The sequence below is a fragment of the Lissotriton vulgaris genome, chromosome 4_1, assembly GCF_964263255.1.
Source record: "Lissotriton vulgaris chromosome 4_1, aLisVul1.2, whole genome shotgun sequence".
Lineage (NCBI taxonomy): Eukaryota > Metazoa > Chordata > Amphibia > Caudata > Salamandridae > Lissotriton > Lissotriton vulgaris.
In genome coordinates this window covers 108,831,270-108,845,717 of record NC_141691.1, presented here as the reverse complement: position 1 = coordinate 108,845,717, position 14,448 = coordinate 108,831,270, and positions in this window count along the sequence as shown.

Here is a 14,448-nt window from a genome sequence, read left to right as displayed (position 1 = left end):
CACTCTGGCCATCTAGGAATAGTGAAAACAAAAGAAATGCTAGGCACACAGTTTTGGTGGCCAGGGATGGATTTGGAGATAGAACGCATGGTTAGAGATTGTGTTGAATGTTGCGCAAGTGACAAAATACTGAAAACCAGGCAGATGCCCATGGTTTGCAGGGTTTTGCCCAACCATCCCTGGGATGAGATAGCAATTGATATCTTGGGACCTCTTACTGGTGTCTCAGACACTCCATACTTGATAGTATTAGTTGACTTATATTCTCGTTGGATTGAAGTGAGTGCTGTGAATGAAATAACTTCTGATTCTGTTATAAAGGTTTTGTCTGATGTTTTCATGAGAGAAAGTTTTCCCAACAGTATTTTATCAGATAATGGTCCTCAATTTTGTTCTGCAATGTTTGATACATTTCTTTCTAAATGTGGCATTGTGCACAAACGGTCCTCTTTATATCACCCAGAAACTAATGGAGCGGTTGAGAGGGTCAACAAAACATTGAAAGAATGTATTCAGCTAGCTAGGGCTAATGGTCTAAATTGGAAATTGGCACTCAAAGAAAGAATTGTGGCTTATCGTTGTTCCCCTCACTCTACCACTGGTAAATCCCCCTTTGAATTATTCAAAGGTAGAGTACCCAACACTATGTGGTGTCCTGGTTGGATGAACCTGAACAAAGGATTGGTTGACAATCATATTGGTGTTTGGAGGGAGAGGGAATTGGATAAGCAAGCTCGGAGGAAAATGTATTTTGATAAAAAGAAATGTGTTCATTTTCAAGAAATTAGAGTTGGTGATCTTGTCAAAATTAAAGCACCTGTTGGGAGAAGATCATGGTCTAAATACACTAATGTTAGGCCTGTTTCTAAAGTATTTGGTAATGCCATTAAGACACAAGATGGAAGAATTTGGAACAAAAGTCGTGTGGTTGTAATTAGATCAAAGAATTTCTCTCGAAGTGACTGTGATTCTGATGGTGGTTCTTCCTCCTCTATCAAACTTCCTATTTCCAGTTCTAACAATTTCACTGATTTTCGTTTGAGAAGTCAGAGACTACGCAGACCACCGTCTTATATGAAGGATTATGTTTAGTCCAGCTTTGTTTCCATTTTCAGTAATGTTATGATGTTTGTTCTTTTTTGTTACTTCCTTTTTCATTTTCTTTGTCTGTTTTATCATTAATTGTGAAGGGGGGAGATGTGTGATGTCTTACTTTACTCATGTGTTCCTGCCTCCTCTTAGAGTTTAGAGTTCTCTCTACTGATGGTTCTTAGAATGGAGAATCTTATCTGAATATTGTCAGTTGTATCCTGGCTGTTCGTGGGTGAGGCGAATAAAGTGAACCTGAGAATCTGCTTACTACTCTCCTCTTTATTACTTAAATTAACCAGCTTCATTACACTGGGGTCCCAAAAAGAAACTCTAAGGCCACCATGTTTTTTCCGCTTATATGAAGGAATAACAAGCAGGTTTTGGTGGGAAGAACGAAGGGCCCGAGAGGGGACATAGCGATCAATCAATCAATCAAGACATTTATAGAGCGCACTACCTACACGTAGGGTCTCAAGGCGCTTGGGGGTGGGGGGGTGCCGCTACTGCTCGAACAGCCAGGTCTTGAGCTTCTTCCTGAAGGAGAGGTGGTCTTGGGTCAGGCGCAGGTCGGCCGGGAGGGAGTTCCAGGTCTTGGCGGCCAGGTAGGAGAAGGACCTTCCTCCTGTAGTGGCTCTGCGGATGCGTGGGACGGCGGCGAGGGCGTGGCTGGCAGATCGGAGGTGGCGTTTGGGAGCGTAGAAGTTGATGCGGTTGTTAAGGTAGCTCGGGCCTTGATCGTGGAGAGCTTTGTGTGCGTGGGTAAGGAGGCGGAAGGTGATTCTCTTGTTGACCGGGAGCCAGTGCAGGTCTCTTAGGTGTCCGGAGATGTGGCTGTGCCGTGGGATGTCGAGGATGAGTCTGGCTGAGGCGTTATGGATGCGCTGGAGTCTCTTCTGGATCTTGGCGGTGGTTCCAGCGTAGAGTGCGTTGCCGTAGTCCAGTCGGCTGGTGACGAGGGCCTGGGTGACAGTCTTCCTGGTCTCCGTGGGGATCCACCAGAAGATCTTCCGAAGCATGCGCAGGATGTTGAAGCATGATGAGGAGACGGCGTTGACTTGCCTGGTCATGGAGAGGGAGGAGTCCAGGATGAAACCCAGGTTGCGTGCGTGGTCCGTCGGTTTGGGTGCGGTGCCCAGGGCGGGGGGCCACCAGGAGTCGTCCCAGGCGGAGGGCGAGGAGCCCAGGATGAGGACCTCCGTCTTACCTGAGTTCAGTTTCAGGCGGCTCGTCGTCATCCACTCGGCTACCTCTTTCATCCCTTCGTGCAGGTTGGCCCTGGCGGCGGCGGGGTCGTTGGTCAGGGAGAGGATCAGCTGGGTGTCGTCGGCGTAGGAGATTATGTTGAGGTTGTGTTGGCGTGCGATGGCCGCGAGGGGGCTCATGTAGACGTTGAAGAGAGTAGGGCTCAGCGAGGATCCTTGAGGGACGCCGCAGATGACTTCGGTGGCCTCTGACTTGTACGGTGGTAGGCGGACTCTTTGTGTTCTTCCGTCGAGGAAGGAGACGATCCATTCCAGTGCCTTCTCCTGGATCCCGACGTTGCTGAGGCGCTGCACTAGGGTGCGGTGGCAGACTGTGTCGAAAGCCGCGGAGAGGTCTAGGAGGATGAGGCCGCGGAGAGGTCTAGGAGGATGAGGGCCGCTGTTTCTCCGTTGTCCATCAGGGCTCGGATGTCGTCAGTGGCGGCGATGAGGGCGGTCTCGGTGCTGTGGTTGGCACAGAATCCGGACTGCGATGGGTCGAGGGATCCATTCGTCCCGAGGAAGGCGGCCAGCTGTTTGTTGACGGTCTTTTCGATGACTTTGGCTGGAAACGGGAGTAGAGAGATGGGGCGGTAATTCTTGAGTTCGGTGGGGTCTGCTGTATGTTTCTTGAGTAGAGCGCTGAGTTCGGCGTGCTTCCAGCTCTCGGGGAAGGTGGCGGTGTCGAATGAGGTGTTGATGATGTCCCGCAGGTGGGGTGCGATGACAGCGTCGGCTTTGTCGTTGGATTCTAGAGGCAATGAAGGCAGGGCCCTGATCAGAGATAGCCTTGAAAGTGGTACACCCGAGTTTAAAGATGCAGCGTTTGGCCACCGGGAGCCAGTGAAGGTTCCTCATTAGTGGAGAGACATGTTGATGTTTAGGCTGGCGGAAAACAAGCCTAGCAGCTTGATTTTGCACCGGCTGCAGACGATGGAGCTGGTAAGCAGGAATGCCGACATAAAGGGCGTTACTGACCAATGAAGTAAAATCAGTTGAGGATGCCACTAAAACTCAACCTATAACGTGTGTCATGACTTTCGGGACAGAATCCAATCTAATAAAGAAGATCATCAAACATAACTGGCATCTTATTATGAAGGTTGAACCGCAGTTAGCTCTACCACGTTTCGCCTTCAAACGAGCCAGGAATTTGCGAGACCATCTTGTGAGGGCCTACAAGGAACAGCCATCTACCTCAATACAAAGTTTGTGGGGACTTTCCCCAGTGACTGAACATTACCCGGGTGGTAATTGTACAGCATGTGTGACAACAAATACAATGAAGAGTTGTAATCTTAATGGTAAGGAAATAAAACTGCGACACCATTCCAATTGCCTGACAAAAAACTTAATCTATTGCATACAGTGTCCCTGTTGTCTAACCTATATTGGAAAAACCACACAGGAAGTCAGAAAACGTATATTACAACACCAGCCACGTATAAGATGCAATGTTGTTTCTGCTCCTCTGGTGGAACATTATCAGCAAAAGTCACACTTGCCGACCGATATGAAATAGTTTGTACTTGAGGTGGTTAAGAATTCGAAGAGGCAGTATAATATGGATCGTCTGCTCACGCAAAAAGAAAATAAATGGATGTGGTCCTGCAATACATTAGCTAAAGGGTTAAATTCAATGATTGAGTGGCATACTTTGGCAACACTATAAATATCACTTTCGGGTAAACATGGTATTATGTCGTAACAATTTTGACAGCTTTAGGTCACTCTGTACAAATCGGATAATGACACTATTTCTCATTTTAATTTGAATATTAGTGTTCACAGAGAGACATTCATGTGGCTTTTTGCTTCTGTCTCAATTGAAGACTTGAATATATCATATGTCAACAAATGACATATTTTTTATGGTTAACTTTGTTACTTGGATTGTATGATTCTGGTGTCCGTTTCAAGATGGCTGCGATTGTATCAAGGCTATGTGTTTTAGGTGATATATTGGGTTTTAGTCATCTGACAGATCTTTATTCACGTAGATCTATCCCACATTAATAAATAAATAAAGGTTGAGAAGTTTTAGCAAGATCCATATATGTTGCAACATAGACACTATGGTTTTTCCACTTTAAAGATTGCCGCGATGTAATGTCTAAAGAGGACGTCTTTATATATGCTCCGACTTGGGAACTATCCTTAGATTACATTCAAACCACACATGATACTCGACCTTATAGAATCGGGTGATTGATGACATATGGAGTTGCGGTATCATACCGACCCTTACTCCATGTAGACCCTAGTAATTAGTTGGTATAGGTTGAATAGTTTTAGTAAGATTTTTGCACGTTGCAATATAGACTTTATCCACTCTAAGATGGCCGCGATGTAGTGTGTAAGGCAGACGTCTTTGCGCATGTTCCGTTGTTGATACTATCTTAAGATTGCGTTTTAACCACATTCGGTACTCAGTCTTACAGAGTCGGGTGACTGGAGATCCAACGTCGAGGGTTTTCACAAGAAAGTAAGTCCTCCGTACAGCAGATCTCCTTTTTGTATACTGGTTTCGCTGTAGAAATCCCGTAGGTATTGACTACGAAGCAGTTCAACATTTGTTTGGTGCTCTTTATTTCAGGTGATTAATACACTTTTTTTGCAGAGTCTTGAAGTGAATACTATTTCTCTTTTTTAGACACTACTGGTGCTAACTATAGGGATTAAGGCTATGTTGTCACTCGGCCACTGTTGGTGACTTAGATGATTCTTGCATTTGCAGATAAATATTCAAATAAGATATTCGGTGCCATTACGTGAGTACTATCAAATAACACTATAAACCACTATGTTGCCAATGACGTCAAGTAAGTCTGTTTATACTGATTGCACATGGCTGATTTCTTTGTACATTGTAGGTGGTGTGATAAACTTAGAATACCTGTGAGTATAGCTTTGGCTTTGCTTCACTATACGGTATGAATTAGTTGTTCACATCACCAACATTAGGACCTTGATTTGAGTATTGTTACATATTTGTGTTGTTAATAGATCGTGGGGATTTATAACCTTCACATTACTTCCGGCTGGAAGTTTTTGAAATGTAAGTGTCTCTAAATGTTTGTATTTAGATTGTTGGTAGTTATTGTGGGGAACACTGTCTTTTGTAGTGAGATGTGATTTGTACATTGGGATATGGAGTGAACTTCTACACTATGAGGTGGTTTTATCTTTGATACGTTTTTCTTTTTGGTGAGCAGACGATACTTGATACATGCAGGGACATAAAGGATATTTCCTTTTTAAATTAGATATATATATATTTCTTTTTATTAGATATATATGTGCACATTTTTCGTCCTGAGGATGGTCCTGAGGATCTAGTAGACAAACGGGGGACCAAAACGTCGACGCCCAACATCGTTTTGCTTATTGTTTTTTTGTGATGTTGAATTTAAAAAAAACTGTAATTTGAAGATTGTATTGTGTATGGTATTTGGATAATCCATACCTGAAGCAAAAGATGTTTTATATACTACTATCAACTTTGCTTTAAACCTTAGTAGTATGGATGTTGCCAGGTTGCAATAATAAGAAAAGAGCATAGAAGTGTGATTAAATATTCCTGTGGCATTTATGCAAATTTCCCTGTTTCTGTGGATTTATGATCACTAATGTGACATACCTTGAATTGCAAATTGTTTTGAAACAATTCCTTGGGGGGCAATATATGTTTTTTGTTATTTTCAATACCCAGCCCCTTTGGGAACATTGGGTGGCTCTATTTCGTGTAACAATACTTTTTAAAAGTGCCATTTTCAAAATTGCAATTTAAAATCAGACTTTACCATAAAGGAAGATTTTTCATGACAGTTCCAACGACACCAAACTTGAACTGCTTACCTGTTCCCATTTGAAAGTTACAGCTTATTACATGTAATGAGGTAACTCCAATGTTATCCAATGTGAGAGATAGGCATTGTAGTAGTGCAAAACAAGTTTAAGTTTTTTTCACTACCAGGACATGTAAAACTAAAGAGTATATGTTCAACCTTTAAAAGTGAATATTTGGGCCTGGCAAAAGGTTTATTTTGCCAGGTTGAAATGGCAGTTTAAAAATGCACACACAAGGTGCAATGGAAGACCTGAGACATGTTTAAAGGGCTACTTGAGTTGGTGGCACAATCAGTGCTGCAGGCTCATTAGTAGAATTTAACGTATAGTCCCTGGGCTCAGGTAGTTCCTGTTTACTAGGGACGTAAAAATAAATTAACTATGCCAATTGGGTAAAAGCCAATATTACCTAAATTTAAAGAGTTAGAACATACACTTTATCACTGGTTTCAGGGGCAAAGTGTGCTGTGGCCAACAAAAAAATAGATCAGCAAGAAATAAGAGGGGTGAATGAAAAACGTTTAGTGGAAAGGTCTAACCACTGTTAAAGTTATGTAGGATAGAATTCAAAGTGGCATAGAAACACACAGTTAAAAAATATGTATAATAAAAGATAAGAGAAATGATATGGTATACAAATGGTTGCAACTGCATTCTTCTGGCACTGTCCGTCTTTGGAGCTGTAGTGATCAGGAGCTCTGTGGAGTGGGAGTTCTGCTTCTTTGTAGGAAAGACGGTCTGTAGAATGAACGATGAAAATCATAATATTTGAGACTAAAGGCAAACATGGTGAGTGAGAATTTAGAGTGAGGAGACAGAGCTGAAGTACAAATACCAATTAACTAAGGGCCAAACTAGAACCACTGATCTTAGGCAATTGATGTTAGTACCCTGAATGACTGATCACCTAAACATGAAAACTTTTATCTATGCCCATCATTATGTTCACCACAACTCCTTAGGATTGCAAAATGAGCCACTAGTCTGCATTATCTATACTACTATTATAAAGAGAGAACACAAACCTTTTGGCAAGGTAAACTCGGGAACCACAGTGCCAATCCACACACCCGATACATTGTAGAAATTGTCAGGGTGTGCAGATGGACATAGGCTATAAAAAATAAAAATAAAACGTACATTTAAAAATATAACTTTTAAAAAAAAGTAGTGCCCTGAATGTAGCGCCGGCCGCGACGCTGCTCTGGCCGTGACGTAGCGCTGGCGACGTGCGTGATGACGAGGAGGAGAGACATGGAGCTGCGGTGAAGTGAGCATGGAGCTGCGGTGAAGTGAGGAGCGCGGGCGCGTCAAGGCGAAGAGGAGCGGCGGTGAAGTGAGGATCGCGGGAAGGCAGCTCAGGTAAAGTAAATGCTCATTGAAATCAGGGCGGGAGGGAGTCGGGCCGGGAGGGGGGCAGGAGCGGGTGTGCACAGAGGGACAGGCGGGAGGAGTGGGGCGGGAGGGAGTGGGGGCGGGAGGGGGTCGTGGCGGGAGCGGGTGTACTGCCCCCAGCCCCTTTCTGCCCCAGGCAACGCTGGGGCGGGCTGCTAGTTATAAATAAATCAACTCTTTTCAGACTACATGGGTAGGCCACCTTCAGCCCTCTTGTTACCAATAGAAGAATATAGGAATAATAATAATAATACTTTATCGTTTATGGTTGCTTCACAAACCTTTACAATATTTGAACAATTACTGCAAATAAACATAGGCAAATTTATACAGTGGCATGAGATAAAAAATGTAAACATATTCAATTGTCGGTTAAAACAGCAGCACAAATTTCCTGTACAGTGCAAATGCGTGAAAGCAATTAATATACAGTTGCTCTTAATTGAAGTTGTTTGACTAGTTATTAAAAAGGAGCTGCAAATTATTCCTTGGTTGTGACAGCTCAGGTATAATGCAAACATTCTTAAAACTACTAATTTTGCTGGTTGGTGTTATAAGGAGAAATCTAAAATTGAGCCTGAATGAGCAAGGGCTTGATAAAATGTAAATGCAATATAGTGGCAACCTAGTTTGGCACGTTATTAATTACAGATGTAAAGCAGGACGTGGGGCCTACATAATAACAACATGTGATTTCAGTAAGTGTAAATACTGTGATGTGGCCTCATTTATTACAAAATTCAGTTATAGATAAAAACAGTAAAGAGATCCTGAATTGTAGGAGCATGTGAGTTCATTAAGGTGCACATAGTATAAACTGCAGTTTTACAGATGGTTTATTATAAAAACAGCTAACTGGAAAAAGGTCTGCATACATTTTCAATAACGTTCAAATGTTATTGGCCTGATCTATTACATTATTCAGTTGTGGCTGAAAGCAGCACGGTGGTCTTTAACTGTGGCAGCATGAGGTTTCAGTAAAGTGCAAATACTATAAAGCAACTTTTTTTTTTACAGGTGATCGACTCATAAATAGAGCTAAAAGTGTCCTGTGCCTAAATTGCTAAAGGCAGTATTGTACACCCCCAGTCTTGTAAGTGAAAGCGGCAGGGTGTCTTTACTTATAGCATCAAAGGATGTTAGTAAAGTGCAAGTACTATGAAGCAACTAGTTTTAACAGGCAGTCGGCTCTATAGAATGAAGACTAAAAATATCCTAGACTGGGATTACAGGGGACCGCATTTTGAACCCCCTTCTGGCTGAAATTGTTGGCTGCTATGGTGACAAACCCGGTAAACAAGATGTTCAGCACCATATTGTCTGGGTTCAAAGAGGCAATGATGGCCTGCCAGCAGGTGCAGACTTACAATAACTGGCGCATTCCTGCATATCAGCAGGGATGCGCCAGTTATTGTGCGCCGCAGCTCCGCCACCCTAGATGCCCAACATTTACAATGCGGCGCACCACGAGGCAAAAACAACGCAGATGCGTCACGCATCTGTGCCGTAAAAGCAGCGCATTGCTGAAGTTGTGTCACAAGCTCTGCGGGGCCCTATCTCCACAATGCTGCATCAATCCTTACGCCTGCTTCAAGCAGGAGCAGGGTTTAGACGCAGCATGGGCCTAAAAGTGACTGAGTGAAATCTTGTAGATTTCACTCAGTCACTTTTGGCAGGCGTTCCTGCGCCAAAACGCCCCCCCTGAGATGGAACGCCTCCTTCTGGCGCAGGGCTTTACACCGTGACGCATCTGAGATGCATCACGTTGTAAATACCCTGCACCATGGCGCATCTTTTGCGCCACCGCTGCGTCACAAAAGTGACGCAACAGCGGTGTGAAAGAGGCGCAAGGGGCTTGTAAATCTTCCCCTCAGTGTGTTCCATTCTCCGCGTAGGCTGGTGCTGCGTAGTTTATGCAATGCGGAACAAAGAGTTACTATATGTTCGAGTGATTCCTCACTGATTCCACAGCCCCTGCGAGTTATGCTCTCAATAGGGCAAAGCCAACTGGCTAAATGGGTATGGAAGTGTCACTCCCCTAGTCTGAGGGCCATTAATCATGTTTTACTAATAAACAGCATATGTACAGCGGAAGTAAGGTGCTGTGGTGTCTGGCTGGTACCCGGCAATGATTGACCAGGCATGTCGGTGTTTGGCCAATTGCACCCTGTCCAAGAGAAATGACCAGAGACGGGTGCCCCTCCTTATACACATTTTGAAATTTTGTTTGAGTTGGATTACTGTCCCAAAGATATTTTGCTTCCATGAGCTGCAAACAGTCTTCTAGATGCCAACGAAGTGTTTGACCTGGATGACTACAACTCATTTCAAGCCATAGCAATGCCTCCAAGCTGCCAGCCCTAGCCCAGGGGATGAAGATTTCGGTAATCGGAATACTTGCTTGTAAATTTTTGCAAGGAGTTTGTTCAACAATCTGGAGTCTTTTTCTAGCATGATTTCTTGACAATAGCTTAAGGAGGGAAGAATGTTAGCCCTTATGACTGTTGTTGGACAAGCCTGTGTCATGTCGTCTCGCCTGACCCTGGTGTTGGACAGGGCAGGCGGAGACGGAAAGGGAGGAGCATCGTGGGCGGGAGGAATGGAGGAAGTGAGAGCAGGGACGCAAGGAATAAAGAGCTAGTTGAAAGATCTCCGGCGTCTACGTCTTCTTTGGGGTCTTGAGACAAGACACTGGCGACGAGGGTGGGATCCCAGGATCCACCACTTTTGCCCCCTCACTGCCGCAGTATCGCCTGGCTACGCGGCCAAAGACCCGTCTGTAGAGCGCTCCAAATTGAAGAAACGAGCACGACTGACAGATCGCCCCCAGCGGAGTGCCAAACACAAGACCAAGGTGAGTCCAGCTCAGCGACTGCCTTTGTGTGGAAACTGCATGCAATAAAATGCCAAATTGATATAATTGCACGTGGAGATTTACGTCCTCCCCGGCGGCCATCTTTAAGTCAGGCACCGTGCATAGGAAAACACTGACTCCTACCACGGCGGCCATTTTGAAGTCAGGCAAGTCACCAGAAACCCCTACAAACCTGCAAATTTTCACAAAATAGAGGCTTGCACAGTTTTTCAAGACCGCATCCGTGCCCAGCAGTCTGTGGAGGCTGATTCCACGTCCAGAAGTGCTACTGGGTCTACCCAACAAGCCCCACAACCGAGACAAATGCTCATGGGAGTTTCATACCTGCGCCCCCCAGAGCCTCTGGAGCGGACGTCCGGGAACAGCATGGGGCCCAAATGGAAGAGGTGGGCTGAAGATTTTGAGGACTTCATGACGGGGTCTCAGGTGCAAAATCTTAAACTGAAGCTGATAGCCCTGCAAAAATTGACAGGGAAAGACATTGCGCAGATCATCAAAGAACTGCCTGCTGCCAATGCCGCCTCATATGAAGATGTGAAGGTAGCTTTAGACAGGAAGTTCCGCCATAAACGAAACCTAGATTACGAACGATATACTTTCAACCGTGCCTCGCAAGAAAGGACGAGCCGATGTGTGACTTCATTGCTCGTATCCGACGCCTAGCCCGATACTGTGACTTCGTCTGCACATTATTGAAGGATGTCAGTCGGACTCACTGCTCCGCCGATTACTAAAGAAAAACTACACGCTCGAGGAAATAGAAGAGCTTACTTGCATTAATGATCAAGCAGAAGAACACGCTAAGAAGATGGAAGCCAGCAAATCTGACAAAAAGGAACAAGTTTTCCGAATACAGTCGCACACAGACTCGAGGCGTCACCCTGACCATAGCAAACCTGGAAGATTGGCAAGGTCCCACCGCGCGACCTCTATGCGCAACGGAATCCGAAACAGTCAGACAAGCAGACCAGCCTCAAAATGCTACAGATGCGGCCAAGACTACCCTCATTCAGGTCAATGTCCCGCCATAGGAAAGCAGTGTCATCGATGTGGAAGGGAAAACCAATTTGAAGTGGATCTATGTCGATACAACGCATGTTATTACAACGCATGCTTTTACAACGCAACTTTTACATCGCAAAAACTTTTACAACGCATGTATTTACAACGAATGTTATTACAACGCAGGTACCTTTACAACGCATACCATTACAACGTAAGTATTGTTAAATATATATTAATTTTATAATCGTAAATTAATTTTAAAAAATATAATTTAATGTAATTTAATTTAAATTTAATTTAAATGTATTTTTACCCTGTACCCCTGTACCCCAAAAACTAAAAACTGACCCCGAACCCCAAAAATACCCCTTTACCCAAAAACTAAAAACTGACCCTGAACCCCAAAAATACCCCTTTACCCAAAAACTAAAAACTGACCCTGAACCCCAAAAATACCCCTTTACCCAAAAACTAAAAACGGACCCTGAACCCTAAAAATACCCCTTTACCCAAAAACTAAAAACTGACCCTGAACCCCAAAAATACCCCTTTACCCAAAAACTAAAAACTGACCCTGAACCCCAAAAATACCCCTTTACCCAAAAACTAAAAACTGACCCTGAACCCCAAAAATACCCCTTTACCCAAAAACTAAAAACTGACCCTGAACCCTAAAAATACCCCTTTACCCAAAAACTAAAAACTGACCCTGAACCCCAAAAATACCCCTTTACCCAAAAACAAAAAACTGACCCTGAACCCTAAAAATACCCCTTTACCCAAAAACTAAAAACTGACCCTGAACCCCAAAAATACCCCTTTACCCAAAAACTAAAAACTGACCCTGAACCCTAAAAATACCCCTTTACCCAAAAACTAAAAACTGACCCTGAACCCCAAAAATACCCCTTTACCCAAAAACTAAAAACTGACCCTGAACCCCAAAAATACCCCTTTACCCAAAAACCCAAAACTGACCCTGAACCCTAAAAATACCCCTTTACCCCAAACATATAACATTTAAAATATAATTATATACTTACCAATACTTACGTTGTAATGGTATGCGTTGTAAAGGTACCTGCGTTGTAAAAACATTCGTTGTAAATACATGCGTTGTAAAAGTTTTTGCGATGTAAAAGTTGCGTTGTAATAGTATCTCGTTGTAAAAGTTGCGTTGTAAGTGATGTTTCCCATTTGAAGTGGCCTGTCAGACGCGACGGTCGGAAATGAAGCTATCTGTGGTATCGTGTTATGTGTTGTGCGCGTGTGTGTCTCGTGTGTATGGCGCGTGTATGTGTATGTGTGCGCGTGTGTGTATGTGCTCGTGTGGAATGCGTGGAATGTATGCCAGGGAGAATGCTGTGGGAGGGAGTCGGTTACTGAAGGGGAAGACGGAGGTTGTGCTATCATGTCGCTGTATTGCCTTCTACCTATATGTCATTAAAGAAGACTTGAAGAACCCTATCTGCCTACGAGATTGCTTACTTACAATACATGGCGACGAGCGGGATACGGCAGCAGCGACATTGATCCTTTTAAAAAAAATGTTTTTTTCTTTTCTCGTTTCCGTTTGGATCACTCAACTTTTGCTTGCAACCAAATTTCAATTTAATAAGAAGAAATCCCCAACAACTGTGAGTAACGAACTGTATATTGTGTGCAGTAAACTGGTATGCTGTGGAAAGTTTACCTTCGTGCAACGACCTTCGGCAACGCATGCTGCATCTTTTGAACTGGACTCGTGAATGAACAGTCTGCGCGTGCGGATCGTCATCGTGAACCTCCTGACTTCCCGTAGCTGGTTGTTGTCATCGCGTAGCCAATCGTCATCACCGCGTGATATTGTCACCACGTATCACGCATGCGTGCGGCCATTTTGGATGTATTCTTGTATCGTAGCAACGCGGCAACCGATTTTCATGTCAACAAAGTAATGCTTCACCGCGCAACGCGTTCAGATGCCGATGCATTTTTCAAATGAATATAAATTACTACGTTTATGAGCAAATTCTACGCTTGCCATACCAGTTGATTCTACGTTGTTGGTAACATTTATATGACTTATCTCAACATTATTTTTAATTTTTAAATTACCACTACAATTTCAACGCTATTAAAACTTTGGTGAACTTTTTGTTCAAGGAAAATTACATATTAGCTTGGACTTTGGTGAACTTTTTGCGCAAGTATTTACAGAGAATTTTTTTTTATTATTTATTTCATTTTTCCAAGTGTTAAATTGTATTAACTTACATAGTAATTGTAATGTCTTCAATTCATCCACCTCCATTTTTTTTGGCGGAGTCTGGTGAACCTCCTATTGCATGGGATTTATGGATTGATATGTTTGAGGCTTATGTTGAAGTGTTAGCTGAAGAGGAATCTTCTCAAGATAGGAAGGTATCATTGCTTAAACATAGATTAGGTGCTGTAGGTTTAAGGGAGTTCAAAAATTTACCGAAAATTGAAAATGCTGGTGATATGGGTGCTTATCAATGTGCTGTCAAACAGATGCAGGAAAGGTTTGGAAGGAAAATTAACGTAGTGATGGAAAGGTTTAAGTTTTATTCAAGAGCTCAAAAAAGTGATGAGTCAATTGATCAGTTTGTTTCAGCTTTGAGGGGTTTAGCAGTCACGTGTGAATTTGAAACCATCACGTACGATCAGGTTTTGCGGGACCAGATCCTTATGAAGACCAAATCTAAAAAAATTCAGGAGAAATTATGGTCATCTGGGAGTACTTCATTGAAAAATGCTATTGAAGTTGCCAGAGGTGTAGAAATTTCAGACCAATGCATTCGTGAGGTTAGAAATGAAAAAAATGATATTGATTCTACATCAATTAATGCAGTGAATAAGGTTGATAATTATAAACCCAAGACTGATAGTAAGATGACTAGTTATTCATCTTATTCTAATAAAAAGGGAAATGAAAAAACTTATGAGAAAGCTAATGAACTAAAAAAGTTTGCGTGTTTTAGATGTGGG